Source organism: Dipodomys merriami, unplaced genomic scaffold, assembly GCF_024711535.1.
Source record: "Dipodomys merriami isolate MVZ:Mamm:240054 unplaced genomic scaffold, mDipMer1.0.p SCAF_378, whole genome shotgun sequence".
Taxonomy (NCBI): domain Eukaryota; kingdom Metazoa; phylum Chordata; class Mammalia; order Rodentia; family Heteromyidae; genus Dipodomys; species Dipodomys merriami.
The window spans coordinates 766440-786691 of record NW_027205359.1 but is presented as its reverse complement, the minus strand read 5'-3'; the positions used below and the strand labels follow the sequence as shown (position 1 = coordinate 786691).

The 20252-nt window shown below is 41.8% G+C and overlaps 1 pseudogene; it reads left to right on the top strand.

Moving 5' to 3' along the window:
• The first annotated feature begins 19287 nt into the window (after window positions 1–19287).
• Window positions 19288–19975, top strand: LOC138804875 (intraflagellar transport-associated protein pseudogene; annotated as a pseudogene).
• The last annotated feature ends 277 nt before the right edge of the window (window positions 19976–20252 follow it).

Here is a 20252-nt window from a genome sequence, read left to right as displayed (position 1 = left end):
TCTGTTAAATATTAAACATAATGAAATGAAATGCTGGGAAATTGGGTCAGTCTAAATCTGCATGGTTAATCTGGTCTGCTATCTTTTTCCGTAATTTCTATAAATACTTCCTAAAGCTATCACTGACCAAAACTCTAGGTCACCACTAGTTCATTTTAGAAGCTAATGAAACCTACAGACTCCTAAGCAAATTAGTACCTCTAACTGTGATTCTAAAACAGGGGTCAGTAAGCACAGACCATAAGCCACATCTAGCTGGCTGCTGACTTTTGTCAATAAAATTTTATTGGAGCATAGCTATGCTTATTTGTTTCCATTTTGCCTAAGGCTACTTTCCTTTTACCACAGCAGAGCTGAATAAGTGTTACAGAGACTATCAAGCCTTCGAAGTCTGATTTTTTTTTTTTTTTTACTATTTCCTCTTTAGGAAAAACGTTAGCCAACCTCTGCTCAAGACCTCTAAGACTCATGATGTCTAAGATAGTGATTATAAATCTTACCCTGTGTAGCTTTGGAATATCATTTTCCACAGGGTAAAAATTAAATGAAGCTAGACACGATGGCTCACACCTATAATCCTAGCTACTCAGGGGGCTGAGATCAGGTGGATGACAGTTCAAGCATATCCTAGGAAAAAAGGCAAAATGTCCATCTCAACCAGTGGTTGGGCACAGTAGAGCACACTTATTATTCCAGATTTTGTTCCTGAAGGAAAAGTAAATAGGAGGATCAGGGTTCAGGCCTGCCTAGGCAAAAGTGAGAGACTATCTGAAAAATAAAGCAAAAGGGGCTGGCAATATATGGTTCAGGTAGGAGGGTACCTGCCAAGCAAACAGGCCTTGAGTTTAAATCCCAGTACTACCACCAACACCACCAACAAAAATTAAATGAAAAAAATTACTTGCAAATGTGCCTGTCTCCATGCCTGGTATTCAGGAGGTCATTAATATATGCCTACCTCCTTTTTTCCCCTAGCTGCCAAGCTCTTTGTGGTCCTTCAAGTCACTGGGTCAAACGTCTCCACTTTCTGCTGACTTCCCCATACAGCTAGCAGCTCCTCTTCATGCACCTGAGATTATCCTAACACCAGCTTTTCTGTGTTGTTGTTGATGTTGTTGTTATTTCTCCCTTGTCTGTATCCTCATCTGGAATATGGGCTCTTCATGGGTAAGTACCACATTTTTTTTACTTTTGTCTCTCCAGGGCCTGGCACACTGCAGGTTCTCAGCAAAGACTGCTTCAGAGAATAAGTAAAGAAATAAATCAACACTTGCCTGAATTCTGAAATATGTTATACAAACACTAATTGATAACACATCAGTAAATCAGACAAGAACTTTTCCACACCTAGTCTACAAATCATAAATATTGTTTTTGTGTGACGCTGACTTAAGGTCCCAATGTGTTACATATAATAGCGGTTTCACTGAGCAGAGAAAAGGCAGGTTCACGCTTTAATCACATGTGGATTCTGACTTCTTAGACCACAAGGAAGCCCAGGTTGAATATCTCTTACTCATAATGCTTGGAATTTATTTCACATTTGAGATGATTTTTCCTTTTGAATATTTGGGTATTTGTATAAACATAATGAACACTTGGGGGATGGCACTCAACTCTAAACATAAAATTCACTGGTGTTTCATATTCACTTTATTCAGAAGGCCCACGGGAATCTTACAGTGTTAATGTACCTTCATTTTGATGGTGACCTATTCTAGAAGGTCAGGTAGGTGATTTTTGTTGTGGTCTCAGGCTAGTAGTGAGAAATGTTTTGATTTTAGAGCATTTGGGACTTGGGATTTTAGATTAGGGTTGTCCAGACTGTTCTAATGGCTTTGGTTTCAATCCAACATAAACTATAGCCAAGACTCCTCTTTGACTGAAAATGCACAGTATGGTATTCTTTATCCACAACAGAAGCCTGAATTCAATATTTCTAATAATAGTAGTACACTAGATAGTGTAAAATAATTTCTTTGAAAAGGTAAGTGCTTTGGATTTTTGCTACGAGACTCTATATGAATCAAAAACGAATAAAGCAAATACTAAGCTACATTGTCAGGGTAAAAGAGCAAAGAAACAAAGTCATGCCCTGACCCCAGTCAAAGTAAATTAGTTTAGAAAATTCTCAGAATTAATTTTGACAAAGTATTTATACGCTACAAATTCCCTGTATTACATAAATAACAAGGAGGGTTTTACATTTCCAAAATAGAGACTGCTTTGCAATTCCATATCAGTTTACTACGGTTTGCTGTAACAAATCACTATACACTGGTTGCCTTAAAGCAATATACACTTGTTATTTTATACTTCCGGTAATTAGAAGTCTAAAATGGGCCAAGCACTGGTGGCTCATGCCTGTAATCCTAGTTACTCAGAAGGCTGAAATCTGAGGATCACTGTTCTTACACAGCCCAGACAGAAATGTCCATGAGATGCTAATCTCCAATAAATCACCAAAAAGCTGGAAGTAGAAGTGTAGCCCAAGTGGTAGAGTACCAGTCTTGAGTGAAAAAGCTAAGGGACAATGTCCTGGCCCTGAGTTCAAGCCCCAGTCCTCACACACACATACAAAAGGAAGTCTGAAATGGGCCTCACTGGGCTAACAGAGAAGGTCTTCATAAGGCCACATTCTTCCTGTACCCTTTAGATCAATTTCCTTACTTTTTCTAGCTTCCATAGGCCTCTACATTCCTAAGCCATGCCTTTCATGCTCCTTCTAGGTACCATCATCATGGAGATGATTATAGAGCATCACTCCACTCTCCCATTTCCCTTCAATCCACAGCATCATATGATTACACTGATCCCACTCAGAGCACACCGGACACTTTCCCATTTTCAAAGTCGCTAACTAGCAGCCCTAATTCCCACTTTGCACATAACTGACATATTCTGGGATTTTCATTAGGAGGAAGACATCTTGTGGGGAAAGGGGAGAGGGGACTGATTCTCCATGTCACACGTAGATTTGTATTAATCAAGCCAACCAGCCCAGGTCACACGTATAAGGTCAATGCAAAACTTAGAACACCTGGATCACAATCTCAGATGGAGATTATCTTACCTCTACTTCCCATATAACTGGGAATTACAGGCCCATGCAACCTCACTTTGTGTGACTGTGCCAGAGAGCAAAGATTTCTTTCTTTTTTTTTTTCCTTTTGGAGCTTGGTGAGTGAAGCCCAGGGGATCACTGCATGTATGCTCTACCACTGAGCTCACTCACCCCTAGCCACAAGAACAAAGACTATTTAACTTGTTCAACACAGGTACATGACAACTGTGGGGCATCCTCTGCAATGTTACCTCCCTGCAGACTCCTGAAGCAGAGTTGGACCATGATAATACTTGAGGTTGTACTCTGGGCAAGGTCAATAAAGGGGACACACAAGAGCATCTGGCTGGTCTAGGCAAGGCAGAGAAGGTCACTCTGGCCCTAAGATGTCACCTTAGAGAGCCAGAGCATCTGGCTCCCGGAGCATAGAGCTGGATTTTGGTTTGAAGGAATTACAGCCAGCTCTTCTGTTTTTGACAGCAGCCTCTGGCCACACAGAGGGCGTTAGTTCAGCTGGCACTGGCCTAGGATGTAATGCCCATTTGGCCATATGGAGCAGATTTTCCAGCTCCCTGATCTGACTGGCACTCACCCATGACCCCAGGGCCTGGAAGCATCTACTGACAACTAGCTCAAGGCCTGCAAGAGTTCCTCCCAGGTCACTGGAGCCAGAGATCACTTGCCTCAGGAACATCTCAAAACAAAGATGAATAAAGTATCTTGAGCATCCACCATTTAATTGTGATCATATCAAACTAGAAAATTTTAAAACTTTTCTAATATCCTTCTCTCCCTCCCTCCCTCCCTCCCTCCCTCCCTCCCTCCCTCTCATACTACTAGGGTTTAAATTTAGGGTCTCTGAGCCACATCCCAGCCCTTTTTTACTGTTAGCTTTCTTTCCTCTTCCCTTCCCTTCCTTTCTTTTTCTTTCCCTTCCATTCCCCTCCCCTCCTTTTCTGTAATAGGGTTGAAATCAAGGTTTTACACTTGCGGGGCTGGGAAGGTAGCTCAGCGGTACAGTGCATGCCTTGCAAGCATGAGGCCCTGGGTTCCATTCCTCAGCACCACATAAATAGACAAAGCCAGCAAGGTTTTACACTTGCTAAGCTGCACTTAGCCACTTTGAGCTCAGCTACAGACCTTGAGGTAGACTTGACTATCTTCTTATTTACACTTCCCACTGTAGCTGGCAGGAGAAGTCTGTACCACAAAACTGAGCTCATTGGTTAAGATGAGGGTTCCTTGAATTTTTGCCTGGGCTGCACTGGACCTGTGATCCTTCTGGTCTCTGTTTTCCAAGTAGGATTACGGGTGTGCAACAACACACTCAACTTTCAGATTGTTTTTTCAGATACAGTCTGCCATGTTTTTCCTGGGGCTAATCTCAGATGGAGATTCTCCTATCTCTACTTCCTATGTAATTGGGATTACAGGCATATACAACCTTGCACAACCCAGAAAAACATTTCAGCAAAGCAAAAACAATTACAGGACTGTAAGTTACCTAAGTTTCTATGGCAGATGCTCAAGGACTTTAGGACATTCTCCTTCCAGAGGCTGTCATCCTACCCTGGGAGCTCAGATGCCACAAGCATGGGTCATTCTCTTTCTACCTCTAGGTAATGCTTCTAGACACGAGGCATGAAACACACTGGATGGTTTCCCTTTCTCCTGTTCCTTGGTTCCTGTTAGGCATCAACAACATCTCCAAGCCATAGGAAAATACTGTCAAGAGCCTCAGGCCTGGCCCCAGACCTGAGCGCTTGGACTCAGAGTGACAGCTAGGCCAGTTTCATCAGCTATTCAGCCTTCTAGCTGAATAACAAGGCCTTCTAAGAAATCCTGCAGTTCACATTATCCAGCAAATGATGTCAGACCCTCATTCACATTGATGCTCTGCCCCCTACATCCAAAAACACTCAAGAAGACACCCCAGGGAGCATCCTGCTCAGGTACTCTCCATCGCGGGTGAAGCCATGCTTGTAAAAAGCAGGGATGGTAGGGGAAAAACAAAGAAGGAGGTAACAATGTTCCATAGGAAATGTTCTCATTACCCCACTCATGTAACTATAATCACTCTGTACAGTATTTTTACAATAAAAACGTATTTTAAAAAAAAACAGGGGAAGTCTCCCTAAGGAAGTCATTTTCCCTCCATCCTGGGACAGATGCCCATGTCCAGGTCAGGGCAGCCATACCTGCAGAGCAAAGGGGCAAGGATTCTCCAGCGTCACATGTCTGGGAATAAAGACTCTATTGAAATCTGGAGCTGGATAGAAATTGATCCAGAATTTGGAGATGTAGCATTTATCCATAAAAAGAAATAAATCAATACAGCAGAGGCCTGAAGAGGTCTGGAGATGCTGGAATCACAGAGCCCTTCTTGTGCTCTCCCTCTGCTGTGACTCTTCTGCATTCTAGCACAATCCAGGCGGAAAGGAAGGCGGCTACCTCCTAGCACTGATTTTCTTATGGCAGCTCAAATATAACATTTCGAATACTTGAATGACACTCTTAGTGATCCAAAGGTATTCAGGTAATGGGGAGTGGGTTTCAGGCTACATGGCTACAAGCGAACCTGAGAAAGCCGGTTACTGTATTGCCTGGGACTGAGGATGGGAACCAGAATCAGAAAGCCCTTGAACACCATGCAGAGACTCTGGACTTTAGCCTTGGATCAGAGACCAAGATTAACAGTGCAAAGAACAAACTATGAGTTGAGATACATGAAAACATAGAGGGTCATATGCATCTATACACAAATGTACTGATTAAAGTATGATACAATGATATAAAGGAAGGAGAATTCCAGTGGGGCAACTCTTTTGAACAGCCAACTAACCATTCAACAAAATGAATACTAGGGAGTGGAACGTGTTTTGTCAGGGTTGAGATCAAGAAGAGGTAAGACAAATGAACAGAATAAAGAAGCAAGTGTGGGAGGATACAATCATAATATTCAATGTACAGATGTGAAAATGGAACTGGGAAGCTTGAGGGGAGGAGTAGGGTTGGCACAGATGGGGAGAATGATGGAAAGGTGACACTGATCAAGAAGGGTGACATTGATCACAAACTGATACGTTGACCAGAAACCCCTTCATACTACTACCTAAAAGAATTTTTAAAAATTAATTGATTAGCTACAGAAAAAGGAAAGGTGGTGAGTCCTGTGCATATGAAGAACAGGCGGGAAAGGGGAAGGAAAGGAGGGAGGAGGTGGCCAGTATGCATGGACACTACTACCTTCCAGGCTGGCCTCCCTAATGGCTGGCACAGCACACCTGAAGGGCAGGGAAGCCATGAGCCTCCCACAGGAGGCAAAACTGTCCTAAGAGTATTGCATTGGCAAATGGCATAGCAGTGAAAGGAACTGCAAAGTGAGGCTCGGGCACTTACAGGTGGGCACCATTATGTGGCACAGAATGAGAGTTCATACAGGCTTGAAGGAGAGTGATGTAAGTCCTACAGACAAAGCCCAGCAATGCCAAGGCATGACACAGCTTCTAACGGTGAACTGGTGTATAGAAGAGACCCAGAAGAAGAGGAAGAAGAGGGGGAGGAACAGAAGTCCAAGATTTCATTCAACTAGTATCCTTTCAACTATCACAAAGTTAGTTAGCAGCCAATGAGAAAACATCCATTAGCCACTTTAAAGTCCTTGGACCCCAAATTTCCTTCCCAGATATCCATGCTTTGCGTGGGGGTTGTGCCAGGTTACCTACCTCTCTCTCCTAAAAATTGGCTGGGAAAGAATGGAAGCTTTCCCTTGGGGCCCCTATTCAAACATGTTATTAGAGCATCAGAACCAGAGTGGTCTCTTCATGAGTGGTCTCTTCTTATCTGCTGCCAAGGATATTATGCATGCTGCAATAAAATACGAGGTCCCTGGTCTCAGCCACAGTCGTTATTATACCATAAGCATGACTCCTCAGACAGGCAGGAAAGGGAAACAGAGGAGCCACCTCAACCCTCCAAAAGGGACAGGCAATTCTTTCTCCAAGTGACTCACCATACAATGAAGCTCAAGCCCGAGCGGAGGAGGAAGGCTCAGGGACAACTGGAGCACACCCTTCCTGCTCTCCACCCTCTGTCATGGCAGCCCATCAGATCTTTTCCTGGGAGGGACTAAGGAGGCCAGCCCAGCACAGCCTGTCAAGGGGGCCTGATAGAGACACCAGCACTGACTCAGTTTTTGCTTCCTGGCCTGTAAGCAACCTGGAAAGAATCTTTTATACAATCACAGATAGTGACAATACAATGTTCAAGAGGAGCCCACATGGAAGCATCTGGCCACGCAGAAAGTGGCCAGTGCAGAAAGAAGTTGCCTTGTCAGTCCAGTCACACGGACTGATCCTCTCCCCAAGGAACTTCTGGTTTGGTCAGAGAAATGCCTTATTTAATTTATTAAGTAACTGTTTACTGAGCACCTGCTCCACTCCAAACACTGTTCCTCAGGGAGTTTAGGTTCAAGTGATAGACTTGTATTGGACATAAGGAGAAAGTCTGTTTCTTTTTTGTTCTTTTAATTGTGAAAATACTGTACAGAGGGGTTACAAGTACATGAGCAAGATAATGAGTACATTTCTTATCAAGCATTGTAGCCTCCTCCTTTGTTTCCCCTTCCAATCCCATCCTCCTTCCCTCTGCCCCCTCCCTTCATCCTCCCCCCCACCAAAGTTGTAAAGTTCATTTTTCGACATAACGACTTGTACATCTCATTGTTGCAATGGGTCCACCTGTATCCCTATTTAAACGATTTGTTTTCCCCCTTCCCCTCCATAAATTATATCGACATCAAATACAGTGAAAGCAGGGGTTATACTGTGGGGGAGGGACATACAAAGCAACAAAGAAATAATCTTATAATTGTGTTAGAAACAATGCATGAAAGAAAAAAACATTTGAATACATCTCTTAGGGTTCATTTCCCTAACATCAACTTATCAAACCTCTTCTGCTTGACTCAGACATATACTAGTTATTGCAAATAAGGGAAACCATGGGACCTATGTTTCTTTGGGCCTGGCTTACTTCACTTAATATAATTTTTTCCAATTGAAAGTCTGTTTCTTTACATTCATTCTCTACCCTTTGATCAAGGCAGCTAAATGAATACAAATTTAAATATGGTTCCCTTAGCTATAAATCCAGCTGTTAAAAAAGAAAGGAAAAAAGGAGTTGGCATTTTGAGGAACTGTGATTTTCTGTAGAAATGAAAGACCATGGAGAGATTTTGTGCTACCATCACTGAAGTAAGGAGGCCTGGTCTGGCGGCGCCATATTGGCCACATGGTGGATGGTAGGGTCTGACATCTTGTCTTCATGCTGGGGGAAGGAAACTGCCCCCAACCCCATCACCTGCTTCACAAGTAATGGGTGTGCCTGGACCCCTGGAGGCAGCGGCAGGCACTTGGCTGATAGGTTACTGAATCTGTCAGTCCAGTGCCTGGGACTGGGAATTTCCTGAGGATCTTCTCCCTGTGCTGACCTATTTAGGCCCAGACCAGCCTAGCCGCCAGGACTCCATGCCATGTGTATCTCTGTGATCGTGTCCTGTGTCCTGTCTCCTGGCTGTCTCCAGTCATCATGGCGTCCCAATTCAGCTCTCCATTGGAGCTGAATTGGCTTGCTGGTATTGTTTTTGTTTTTTCTTTCCTCTTTAGCATGTTTCCTAGCTGTGTTATATGTATTTGTATGCTGCAGCAGGTCTTTGAAACAACTGGTGGCTTGCAGCCTGTTCACTGTATAATAAAGACTCCACTATTCTATATTTTAAAATGTGGCTTCTGAGATGATTTACCTTACAACATGACTAACACTGCAAAAGTAAATCAAGCTTATGTGTAACTAAAAGGAGCCCTTATAACTTTGTCATTCAATCATTTGTGTCCCATTCTCTGAGCATAGAACAGGTAGGGGAGGAGACAGACTTAAGAATGTGGGCTGAGAAAATGACTGGCTGGGGATAGAGCTCAGCAGGGTTCCATAAGAGAAAAGGAGTGGGAAGGGGAGGAGAGGAGAGACAAAGGGGAAGGGAGGAAAAGAAGACAGGAGAGAAGGAGGAGAGGAAGAAGAAAGGAGGGAGAGGGGGAGGGTGTATCAGTTGTTAACTGCTTAGGCAAGTAACACCTTAATTCTTAAATAGACCTGGCCAAAAAGGCTTTTCAAGAAGAATATAGTTTAGTTGTTGTCTTTTGTTTTGTCACATAACTAAATCCTAATAGTACTAAGTTAATTTTTGCAAGAGCAAAACTCCAGACTCCAGAACTCTTTCTTCCTTATTTGCTACTATAGCAATTGACCTCACCCAAGTACGGCAAACACATTCTAAAATCATCTGTAATTACCTTTTATCCTGTTGGTTGAAACTCAAAGAGAATTCACCATCTCTTCTTGAGCTTCTTTAATTTTAGAAAACAACCTGTGTCCAACGCAGCTCGAATCTAGGGAGGAAAGCAAAAGGTTTTTAAGAATTATAGGCTGTAACTTGTAAGCTGAAATATGCCCATATGAGAGGTGGGATGAACTAAAATGAGCTTCAGCTCACCTCCTATTTGATCAATACCCCTTCTTGCCCTTTGACCTGTTGCAGTGGAATTTGACACAATGACAAGAAAATAGTTTAGCAGTAGAGTGCTTGCCTAGCATGTATGAAACCCTGAGTTCAATTCCTCAGTACCACATTAACAGAAAAAGCCAGAAGTGGTGCTGTGACTCAGGTGGTAAAGTGCTAGCCTTGAGCAAAAGAAGCTCAGGGACAGTGCGTAGGCCCTGAGTTCAAGCCCCAGGACTGGCAAACAAACAAAAAAACCCCCACAAAACTCTAGTTTGACAATTCTACATTTATTTATTTATTTAGTAGAGAATTGAACTCAAAGGACATCTAAATGTGTACCCTTTGGCCGGCTTATCCACCTCTAGCCCCTATCTGGTCATTTAAGTCAGGATTAAAATTTCCCTGTTGACCTCACTAAATTTGCTGTGTGTGTGTGTGTGTGTGTGTGTGTAATACAGTTTGTTGAACTCAGAACCTGGACACTGTCCCATACCTTTTTTTTTGTACAGCACTTTTTTCTTTTAATTAAATTAATTTATTTTTGCACCAATATTAGGTCTTGAACACAGGGCATCTGGCTCACATTTGTCTTTTGTCGCTCAAGGCTGGTGCTCTGCCACTTGAGCCATGCCTCCACTTCCTTGAATCTGATTTAATCTGGTTTCACTTGAAACACCTTCAATGACTACTTGGAACAGACAAGTTACCCCCAATTTCTACAATTCATAGTTTCCTCTCTTCCCTAACACCTTCCTTAGTACTATAACCAGCTATGATCAACAATCATGGCACACAGCTCACACACATTTTCCACAGGACTGGAGTCAACATTTCCTTGTACCAATTACTCTTTCTTTATCTGGGTAACAGGGAGCAAATCAAATTACAACAGACAGACCAATGATTCTGCCCTCCCCCAAGGGTACACTGAAAATTCCCAAGATCTTGAAGAAACATAAAAAGGGCTTCGTTTTTAATAATGTAGCAATGGGCTAATTCAGTCTGTGGATGCTTTACCACTGAGAACCCATCTGCTGCTGGGGACTGTCTCCCTTCTAATAATGACTGATGGCTTTATTCCCTGCCTAGGGCGGCTGCTCCAACCACAAGCCAGAGGTCTCAACCTTCCCAAGTGATTAAATGCTAGGTGGAGTGTGGTAGGGCCCACCAAATGTCTTAGGATGCTATTCAGAGCCCAGCCTGAGCTTCTAGTTTGTTCCATGCCTCCTGGGCTCTCCCGATCTCAATCTGCCCAGCCTGGCAGCAGTATAAACTATGTTTTTGCGATTTCCCTTTGTCCGCCTTCTGATTCATTTAGTGTTTGTTTCTTCCTGTTTACAGCAGCAACAAAAAGCCTTTCAGTCCTGAGACATAACTTGAACTGTGATAGGTCTGAGAAGTTTTTCAAAAAAACAAAAAAGAAAAAAGAAGTCTACTTCTGAAGATGGCTATGGTCATATGGCAAAAAAACAAAAAAATCCCCCAAACTTCTAAAAGTATGCAAATATGGCTCACGCCTGTTCCCTAGCTACTCAGGAGGCTGAGATATAAGGATCACAGTTCAAAGACAGTCTGCGTAGAAAGCTTGTGAGGCTCTTATTTCCAATTAACTACCAAAAAAGCCAGAAGTATAGCTATGACTCATTTGGTAGAGTGGCAGCCTTAAGCAAAAAAGCTAAGCAAGAGTTTTATTCAAGACCATCTACCAGCATAAAAAAAAATGTATGCAGATAGCTGGTTGACCAATTGCAGAAATTATTTTCATATATTAAACTCATCTACCCAATAAATCACAAGTCATTAGAAAGGAGAGATGTGGGACAGGACAGATGTACAAACATTGAATTAAGAGCAGAAGTTAATAGTACTGAAATACTATTTACAACTTTTCCAAGAGCTTGATGGTAATTAGGTGAAGCTGTAGCAATAATGAAATATGGATACACACAGACAGATAGATATAAATAGAGTACAAAAAAATGAAAGGAGCTGGCCAATGTCTGTTAAATTCTAGGATTCTATGAAAGCAGAATAATGTTGCTCTTGACAGGTTTAAAATATCTAGCAATTTAGAATCACAGAATGTTGGTATATATAAGAGCGTATATGCCAAAAGAAATCAATAAGCTATTCATGGTCAGATTAGGTTATTTACTAATTAGAACTGAGACTAGAATGGGGTCTTTCCACTTGTACTACAGAGGCAAACAAAGATAAGAATTCATTATCTGAGTTTCTATAGGGATGCTCTTGTCCAGAAAAATCATAGCTTCAAAATCCTCAGATTATTTCCTAGAAACTAACCACACTAAAACTTGAGCATCTACCAGAAATTTTGTCTTCATCTTCATTTCCATATAATGCCTTGCATCTGTTGTAAAGGGAATCTGAAAAATCTTGCCACAAAACACAGAGTTGCGTGATGTTTATAAAATGTTAGAAATTTCCCCAATGAATAAAATAATTGTGACTACGCAGTTTGATTAGGAAGCAATCATTAAGTGAAGAGTGGGTAGCAAAGATTTTAAGAATGATTTTAAACCAGGCACTGATACTTATACCTGTAATCCTAGCTACTCAGGAGCCTGATATTGGAGGATCAAGGTCTAAACCCAGTCTGGGTAGACTGAAAAAAAAAAAAAGATCTTTAATATGAAAGCATCTAAAAGGCTCAAAAAATGGCCAGTATTTTGAAAGTTTTTACTAGCATTGGTCATCTTTATGATGTGACTGAAATGTCAAATGTAACGCAAAAGGCAGTGTAATGACTGCATTTGTAATGAAAAGACACCACATAAGTTCATATTGATTTCTTTTCAGTCTAATGGGTCCTATAGCCAATCTATTTTTTAAAATAGATGTGAATTCACCATAAGGAGAATTTTGGAAACTTTATCCAAAAAATTGTTCCTTTTAAAATAATACTTGATATTTACACTCTTTATTCTGTTAAATATAAGCTCGAACAAACCTACCTTCATAACTTCCAGTTTACTTTTACATGTAAACTCTCCATGTAAGTAGATTGCTTTAGCTAGCCTCTGTCTGATTCTAATTATCCTCAGATAAGAAGGAATTTCTTGAAGTATTAACTCAGGAATATGGAGTGTATTTATATCATTTTGAGCCAAGTACACATTTTGGAAGCAAGAACATCTAATTCAAAATATGCCAGAAACACTAGGGAACAATAAAACCATGATTTACTCTGTTCCTTTGTCAGCAAACACAATGCATTCTGTACTTTATACAAAATAAAAATCAAAGCTACTACATTACAAATTATTTTGAAATGAGTCTAAAAGTGTAATAATAAATTTGTAATCCAAAATTATGTAAGTTTCCAGTTTTTATATTCTAGCTTATTGGAACCAAACTAAGGCCAGGGACAGTCGTTGATTTGCATATTTTGATTGCTTTTCTGGTTTGGTTCTGTATAATTCATGCTCTAACCTCCACCTGAGACTGATCAAGTCAGATGAGTTTTCCTATATTCAGAATGCTTATTGTGTGGAAATAGTTAATACTGAGGAGGGGCTTATCTCACATTCATTTAGATAATGAAACCTATTCCAGTAACATAAAATTCATTTTAGAAGCATCAATTATTCAGTGGAACATTTTCTTCCAGAAGGGTAAGAGAATATTTTTCCCATTAAACAAAGCTGCAACATTCCAGAATAGAAAGATATTTCCTTTTACTTTTCGATCTGCAGGACTCTTTAACAGTCTAAATAACCAATGACAACTAATTGAAAGTACGCAAAATGCTTGCAAACAAGATTCACTTGCCATGACTCTAGCTTTTGTGACTAAAATAATAAACAATTTATGTTTATTAATCCTGTCTTAGAGGTCAAGACCAAGCGTAATGACTCATTCTTTCTGCTAAATTAACTTATCTCTCAACTGAGTATAAATTTTCAGCTCAAGATTACAACACAACTAATAATTCCTTCCATGTTTCCAACAACAGCAAAGCTCCTATCTGCCTGAAGCTATCACTGGATAGCAAAGATTATTAAATATCATATTCTACTGTAGGTATACACAAGTTACTTCATCACTGGTGTCTAAAGAGAAGAAAACTAACTCAAAATCATCCTTCCTTTTTTTTCTTTTTACTGGTACTGGGGTTTGAACTCAGGGCCTTGGGCTCACTTTACTTGCTTACTTGCTCAGCTGAGCGACTTGAGCTACACCTCCACTCCTGCTTTTTTTGTGCTGGTTATTTTAGAGACAAATTTTTCTGTCTGGGCTTTGATCCTCCAGATCTCAGCCTCCTGGATAACTAGAATTACAGGAATGAGTCAATAGCATTCAGCCATCTTTGCACATATTTGACTGTCATGCTATGGAAAACAGGTGAGCTGCCCTTCTCTGGTCTACTTCCTGGAATGAAATAAACAACAAGCGGAGTGTGAATAATGGGTAGGGTATCATCCAATGAGCAACTGAAAGCTCAAGGACCAGAGTCCTGCTGGGCTTACTGGCTTAAGTTAGTATCAACCTCAACTGGAAGAAAAGTATACACATTTATAACCATAATCCTTGCACAGCTGAGACAGGAGAATTGTAAATTCCATGCCAGCCTGGACTGCATAGCAAGGCCCTATCTCAAAAACAAAAAAAAGAAAGAAAGGAAGGAAGGAAGGAAGGAAGGAAGGAAGGAAGGAAGGAAGGAAGGAAGGAAGGAAGAAATAAAGAAAATTAATTTCTTTTAAAGGTATAAAATGGTTTCCACATTAAATAGCTTCATAAACCATAGGAAATAAACAAACAAGCAATAAATTTGGTTCTTGATTTGGGGAATGCAACTTAAAAATAAACATTCAACAATATAAAACTGCCCTTAAAAAAATGCAATCCTAGCTGGGAATGGTGGAGCGTGCCTGTGATCCCAGCTACTCAGGCTGCATCCTAGCTATACAGTAGGTACAAATAGGAAGATCCCGGTCTGAGGCTTGCCACAGTAGGGAAAAAAATACATGAGACCCCATAAAATATGTATGAGACCCTGTAGAATATGTATGAGACTCTAAATATAAGTGCATAAAACCCTAAATATAACTAAAACATAAAAGGCTAAGGGTTTAGCTCAAGTAGTACACTTGCTTAGCAAGCATGAGGCTGATTCAAGCCCAAGTATTGGTGGAGAAAGAAAGAGTGGGGTGGGTGGGTGGGGCATTCCTAGACTTATTATCAATGCAGGAGATGATGTAACGGTCCTGATAAAGCAGGCTAGCTCACCTGCTTGCTGTGAGGGCAGCTGGGCAGGCCACAGCACGTTGGCTGTAGGCTGAGAAATCTCACAGCCTGTGTTCAGCCCCTTCCTAGCTGGGATAACTTTCTACCTCCCAAACCTTTCCTCTTCCATAATATGAGTATGGGAACAAACCCACCAAATTTCTCCTAGCCTTAAATGAGATAATCAGTGTCACATACATAACACGCTGCTGAGCCGACACCAAATGTTCAGGAGGTTTGGGTTATTCCAACAAGTAGAACAGAATACCTTCTTGGCTTTTTCTCAACATAAAGTGAGGTATCAGCAGCTACAGAGCTCATGTCTTCTACCCAATGCTGTGACTAGAAATCAGTCACTCCTGCTGTGAAAATACACAACAAGTAATTCTTCAGGATAGATATGACACATATCTATTTGGGTTTGATGATTACTAAGTCTGACATAATCATGATGTGTCTGGCACTTCAAGTGCTTTCTAATTAGTCTTGTAATTTTTTTTTATCACAATCCTATGACGCAGAAGCAATTCTTGTTCCAACTGTACACATCAGGAAACTGAGATGTGGATAGTTAAGAAGCTTGCCACAACATCAAAGCCAAGCAGGATTCAAACCGGGGAAGCGGTTGCAGAATCCATATTCTTAAGCAAGATGCTACAGGACTAACTTATATGCATATTTATTTAAGGGATAGAGGAGAGAAAGACAAGGAAGGAAAAAGAAGGCTAAAAAATTAATCCAGGGGCTGGGAAGGTGGCTCAGTGGTAGAGCACTTGCCTTGCATGCCTTGCATGAGGCCCTGGGTTCGATTCCTCAGCACCACATAAGCAAAAAGAAAAAAGCCGGAAGTGGCGCTGTGGCTCAAGTGGTAGAGTGCTAGTCTTGAGCTGAAGAGCTGAGGGACAGAGCCCAGGCCCAGAGTTCAGGCCCCACAACTGGACCAAAAAAAAAATTAATCCAACTGGCCATCGGTAGCTCACACCCATAATCCTAGCCAGTCAGAAGGCTGAGATCTGAGGATCACAGTTCAAAGCCATCCTGGGCAGGAAAGTGTGTGAAACTCTTATCACCAATAAACTACTCAGGAAAAAAAAAAAGCCAGAATTGGCACTGTGACTCAAGTCATATGGCACTGATCTTGAGCCAAAGAAGCTCAGGGACAGAACCACAGTTCAAGCCCCAGCACAGGCAAAAAGAAAAAAAAAAATCCAGGAGAACTATCCTTTCTCCAAAACAGAGAGAGAGAGAGAGAGAGAGAGAGAGAGAGAGAGAGAGAGAGAGAGAGAGAGAGAGAGAGAGAGAGACAGACAGACAGACAGACAGACAGACAGACAGACAGACAGACAGACAGACAGACAGACAGACAGACAGACAGACAGAGACAGACAGACAGACAGACAGACAGACAGACAGACTGGCAGACTGGCAGACAGACAGACAAAGACAGAGAGAGAGAGAGAGAAAGAGAGAGAGAGAGAGAGAGAGAGAGAGAGAGAGAGAGAGAGAGAGAGAGAGAGAGAGAGAGAGAGAAATTCAATTGTGAAAACATTATTGTTATCAACTGGGTCTTAAATGATCCTCAGAGGTTCATTCACTAAACAATTCAAGGTCTTGTCACCAGCCTATCAGGAGGTGGTAGAACCCTTAGAGGGTGGGGCTTGCTGGGAGGAAGTCAGGGCTGCTAGAAGGTAAACAGGCCTTCTCCACCACATGTTCCCAGGACGGTCTATGTTGGCACATGTCCAAAGCAATGTGTGAGGCAATCACGGCTGAAACTGCTGAAACTTTAAGCCAAAATAAACCTTTCATTCTTATTAATGGATGGATGGATGGGTGGGTGGGTAGAAAGTGGATAGAAAGATAATGAGGGGCTGGGTAGGTGAATGAATTGGCGAGTGGAAGAGTGGATAGATGGCTGGAAAGAAAGAACTTTTTGTTAATGCCATTTCAGAACACCTGCCACACCAGGGAACAAGGTGGTGACACTCTGTGCCAATGTAGCAGCATCTGTTTAGAGTAAAACAAAGTAATTCAGCCACAAAAACATTGCATATTTTAATGGGCTTAAAACCACCTGAACAACTGGACAACATGCTGGATCTAACCCAGTCCTTTGTGGATTTTAATAATGGAACAACTGTTGAATATCTGTCCGAATATGGACACAGGAAGGCCAAACTAGCTGACAAAGAGATTTTTCTTTGTTTTTTTTTTTGTGTGTGTGTCAGTCATGGGACTTGAACTCTGGGCTTGGGCCAGCTCTTCAGCTCAAAGCTAGTGCTCTACCACTTGAGCCGTAGCCACTTCTGGTTTTCTGGTGTTTTTTTTTTTATTGGAGATAATAGTCTCAGGGACTTTCCTGCCTGAGTTGGCTTTGAACTGTGATCCTCAGATCTCAGCCTCCTGAGTAGCTAAGATTACAGATGTGAGCCACAAGCGCCCGGCACAAAGAGATTTTTTTTCAGGAAGATTTGCTGCTCTCCCTCTCTGTCTGTCTCTGTCTCTCTGTCTCTCTTACTGGGTCTTGAACTCAAGGTCTGTGCACTGTCCCTTAGCTTTTTTGTTCAAGAATGGTTTTCTATCCACTTCTAGCATTTGGTAGTTAATTGGATATAAGTCTTATAGACTTTTATGCCCTAAGAGTGATCCTTTGCTCTCAGCCTCCTGAGTAGCTAAGATTATAGCTGTCTGTCACTGGTGCCCAAATTTGCTAAGCTTTTTAGTTGGTTGTAGAGGTTAAGGAACAGTTGGATGTGCAGACAGAGGAGGTCAAATCTCCAGGCAGGTAAGAAGTAGACCAGCTCAGGTCTAGGCCTTGGCCACCTGAAGGTCTCAGCAGTCTGTCCTCCTCTCCACCCCGCCCCCTCACTCTGACCCCAGCACTTTGTACTGTCTTCGGGGTCTTCAGGACCATGGAAAGGGTCAGTGACAAAGGAAACCAAACAAACTGAACAGTGGTTTGGACTCTAAACTTCCTCTTGCAACAAAGTGGTAAGGACACAGAGGGGGTTTAAAAGTGCCTCCGGTTCTAATGGCCCTGGCTTTCCAGGGAGAGATGCTAGGGACTTTCCACACTTAGAACACAATTATTGTTTGTCCTTCACAAATAAAAATGAGAAAGATGACATCATGGTTTCACCTAAAAGAAAGAGGGACACAAAATGTAGTCAAGAGTGCCCAGGCTCTGTTGATCATGGCACAGTCTTCTCTCCAAAGCTCAAATATGCTGAAATACAGTAGAACCTGGACAGCTGGACGAAGAAGGCTCTCACAAGAATGTGGAGAGGGGAACATTATTTATATATGATGAAAGTCATCATCAAGGTCACCTCAGGTCACATTCTTCACTGAGAAAGCTCGTTTTTGTGGCAGGCAAGATCAATCGTGAGCTTGCTAGGCAAGCACTCTGCTACTTCAGTCATACTCCATCCCCACCCCATCCCACAGTTGTATAGTTCTTTGTTTTAGTTTGTTTTCCAGTTATGGTCTCATGCTTTTGCTCAGGTGCTACCTCAATGCAACTCTCTAGGGAAGCTGTGATTACAGGAATGTACCACCACAATCTAACTTTTTGCCCCAGCTGGCCTCAAACCTACATTTTTCTTTCTCAACTCCCTGAGTACCAGGATTATAGGTGTGAGACAACTTTTTGATAGGAATGCTTCTGTGATGCTTAGCAATGGGTCGTACCCTACAAAAATGCAATGTTAGACAACATCATAGAGTGTACTTAGCCCAGCTACGATGGCTGCAGCATCACTAGGTGGCACAATCAGATAGGAGGTCAATCATTATGTGGTCCATGACTAGTTTTCCATGCAAATGCTCTAAGCTGCCAAGTGATCCCAGAAAGGCCTTCTCACCAGGAATATTTGCTTGCAAATTCTGAACTGAGGAAGTCGCAGGAAGAACTCTAGGTATTCCCCTCTGTGAATCCCCTCCCTCAGTTCATAAAACAGTGAAGAAATTCTGATTCATTCTTTTTTTTTTTAATCAGTCATGGGCCTTGAACTCTGGGCCTGGGCACTGTCTCTCAGCTCTTCAGCTCAAGGCGAGCCCTCTACCACTTGAGCTACAGCACCACTTAAGCTACAGCACCAGTTTTCTGGTGGTTTATTGGAGATAGGAGTCTCACAGTCTTTCCTACCCGGGCTGGCTTTGAACCGTGATCCTCAGATCTCAGCCTCCTGAGTAGCTAGGATCACAGGCGTGAGCCACCAGCGCCCGGCTTTCATTCATATTTTTTTTAATGTATTTTTGGGTTGCTCTAGGAGATGAGACTTCTAGGATGGCTGTCTGAATCCAAGCGCCAAAAGTGTGAAGTGACTAGATGGGAGCCAAAACAGACAACTAGGAAATAGGAGATAAAGTGGCCTGGAAAATATGAACACCTGCCCAAGTGTTGGAATTGAGGATAATGGATGATGAATTATTTGAAGAAGTCCTGGATAAGTTTGTTAACTGTCACGAGCAAACATATGAAGAATTTTTGAGCACTTTTACTCATCTTTCAAAAGAGGATAATGTGACCAAGAATGGCATTTGGAACTGGGTCTTCAAAAAGCATAGCTACTTCTGTCAGATTTATTCATAAAAATGAGCAAAATGACCACCATCTTAGAAAGACAGCCATCTTTCTTCATACTGCATCACAGTGTTCAGAAGAAGAACAGATGGTGATAGATGAAGGCCTGAAAGTCAGCAGCTCCTTTCAAGGTGATCTGAAGTTGGCTGGAAAGGTGAAGGTGGACAACTTCCTCAGTTTAGAAGATGTGGACATAGGTGAAAAGACTGATCCCCAAATGAGCAAGGACAGGATGCCGCTTCCAGGAGAAGTGGAACAGGAATTAAGCACCTATGTTCCTTCTTACACTCCTGTGGTCCGGCCTCCCATCAATGAAGAGAAGCTGAAGCCTACTGTAAAAAGGACCATGGAGCAAGTGTCTGAGATACTTGGAGATGAAGTTTGGCCCTTCTCACTTGATGAGGAATTGGATTATGACAAAGTGACTCCAACCCCCAAGTACATTCCTGAAGACATAGACACCATCAAAGAACTGTTGAAGCAAGGGAGAAAGAACACCAACACCAACATACAACAGTAACAGCAGATGAGAAATCCATAACTGACACCTAAGGCATCTTTATTTTTATGTGGCTCTTATTAAAGCAATAAAATAAAAGATGAAAGGAATAAAAGATAAACCAACCATTAAAAATGTAGTTGTGGTACCAGTACTAGGTCTTGAACTTAGGGTCAGGGCACCTTCCATTTTATTTATTTATTTATTTATTTATTTGCTCAAAGCTAGTGCTCTGCCATTTTGAGCCACACATCCACTTCTGGCTTTTTGCAGGCTAATTAGAGGTAAGAGTCTCATG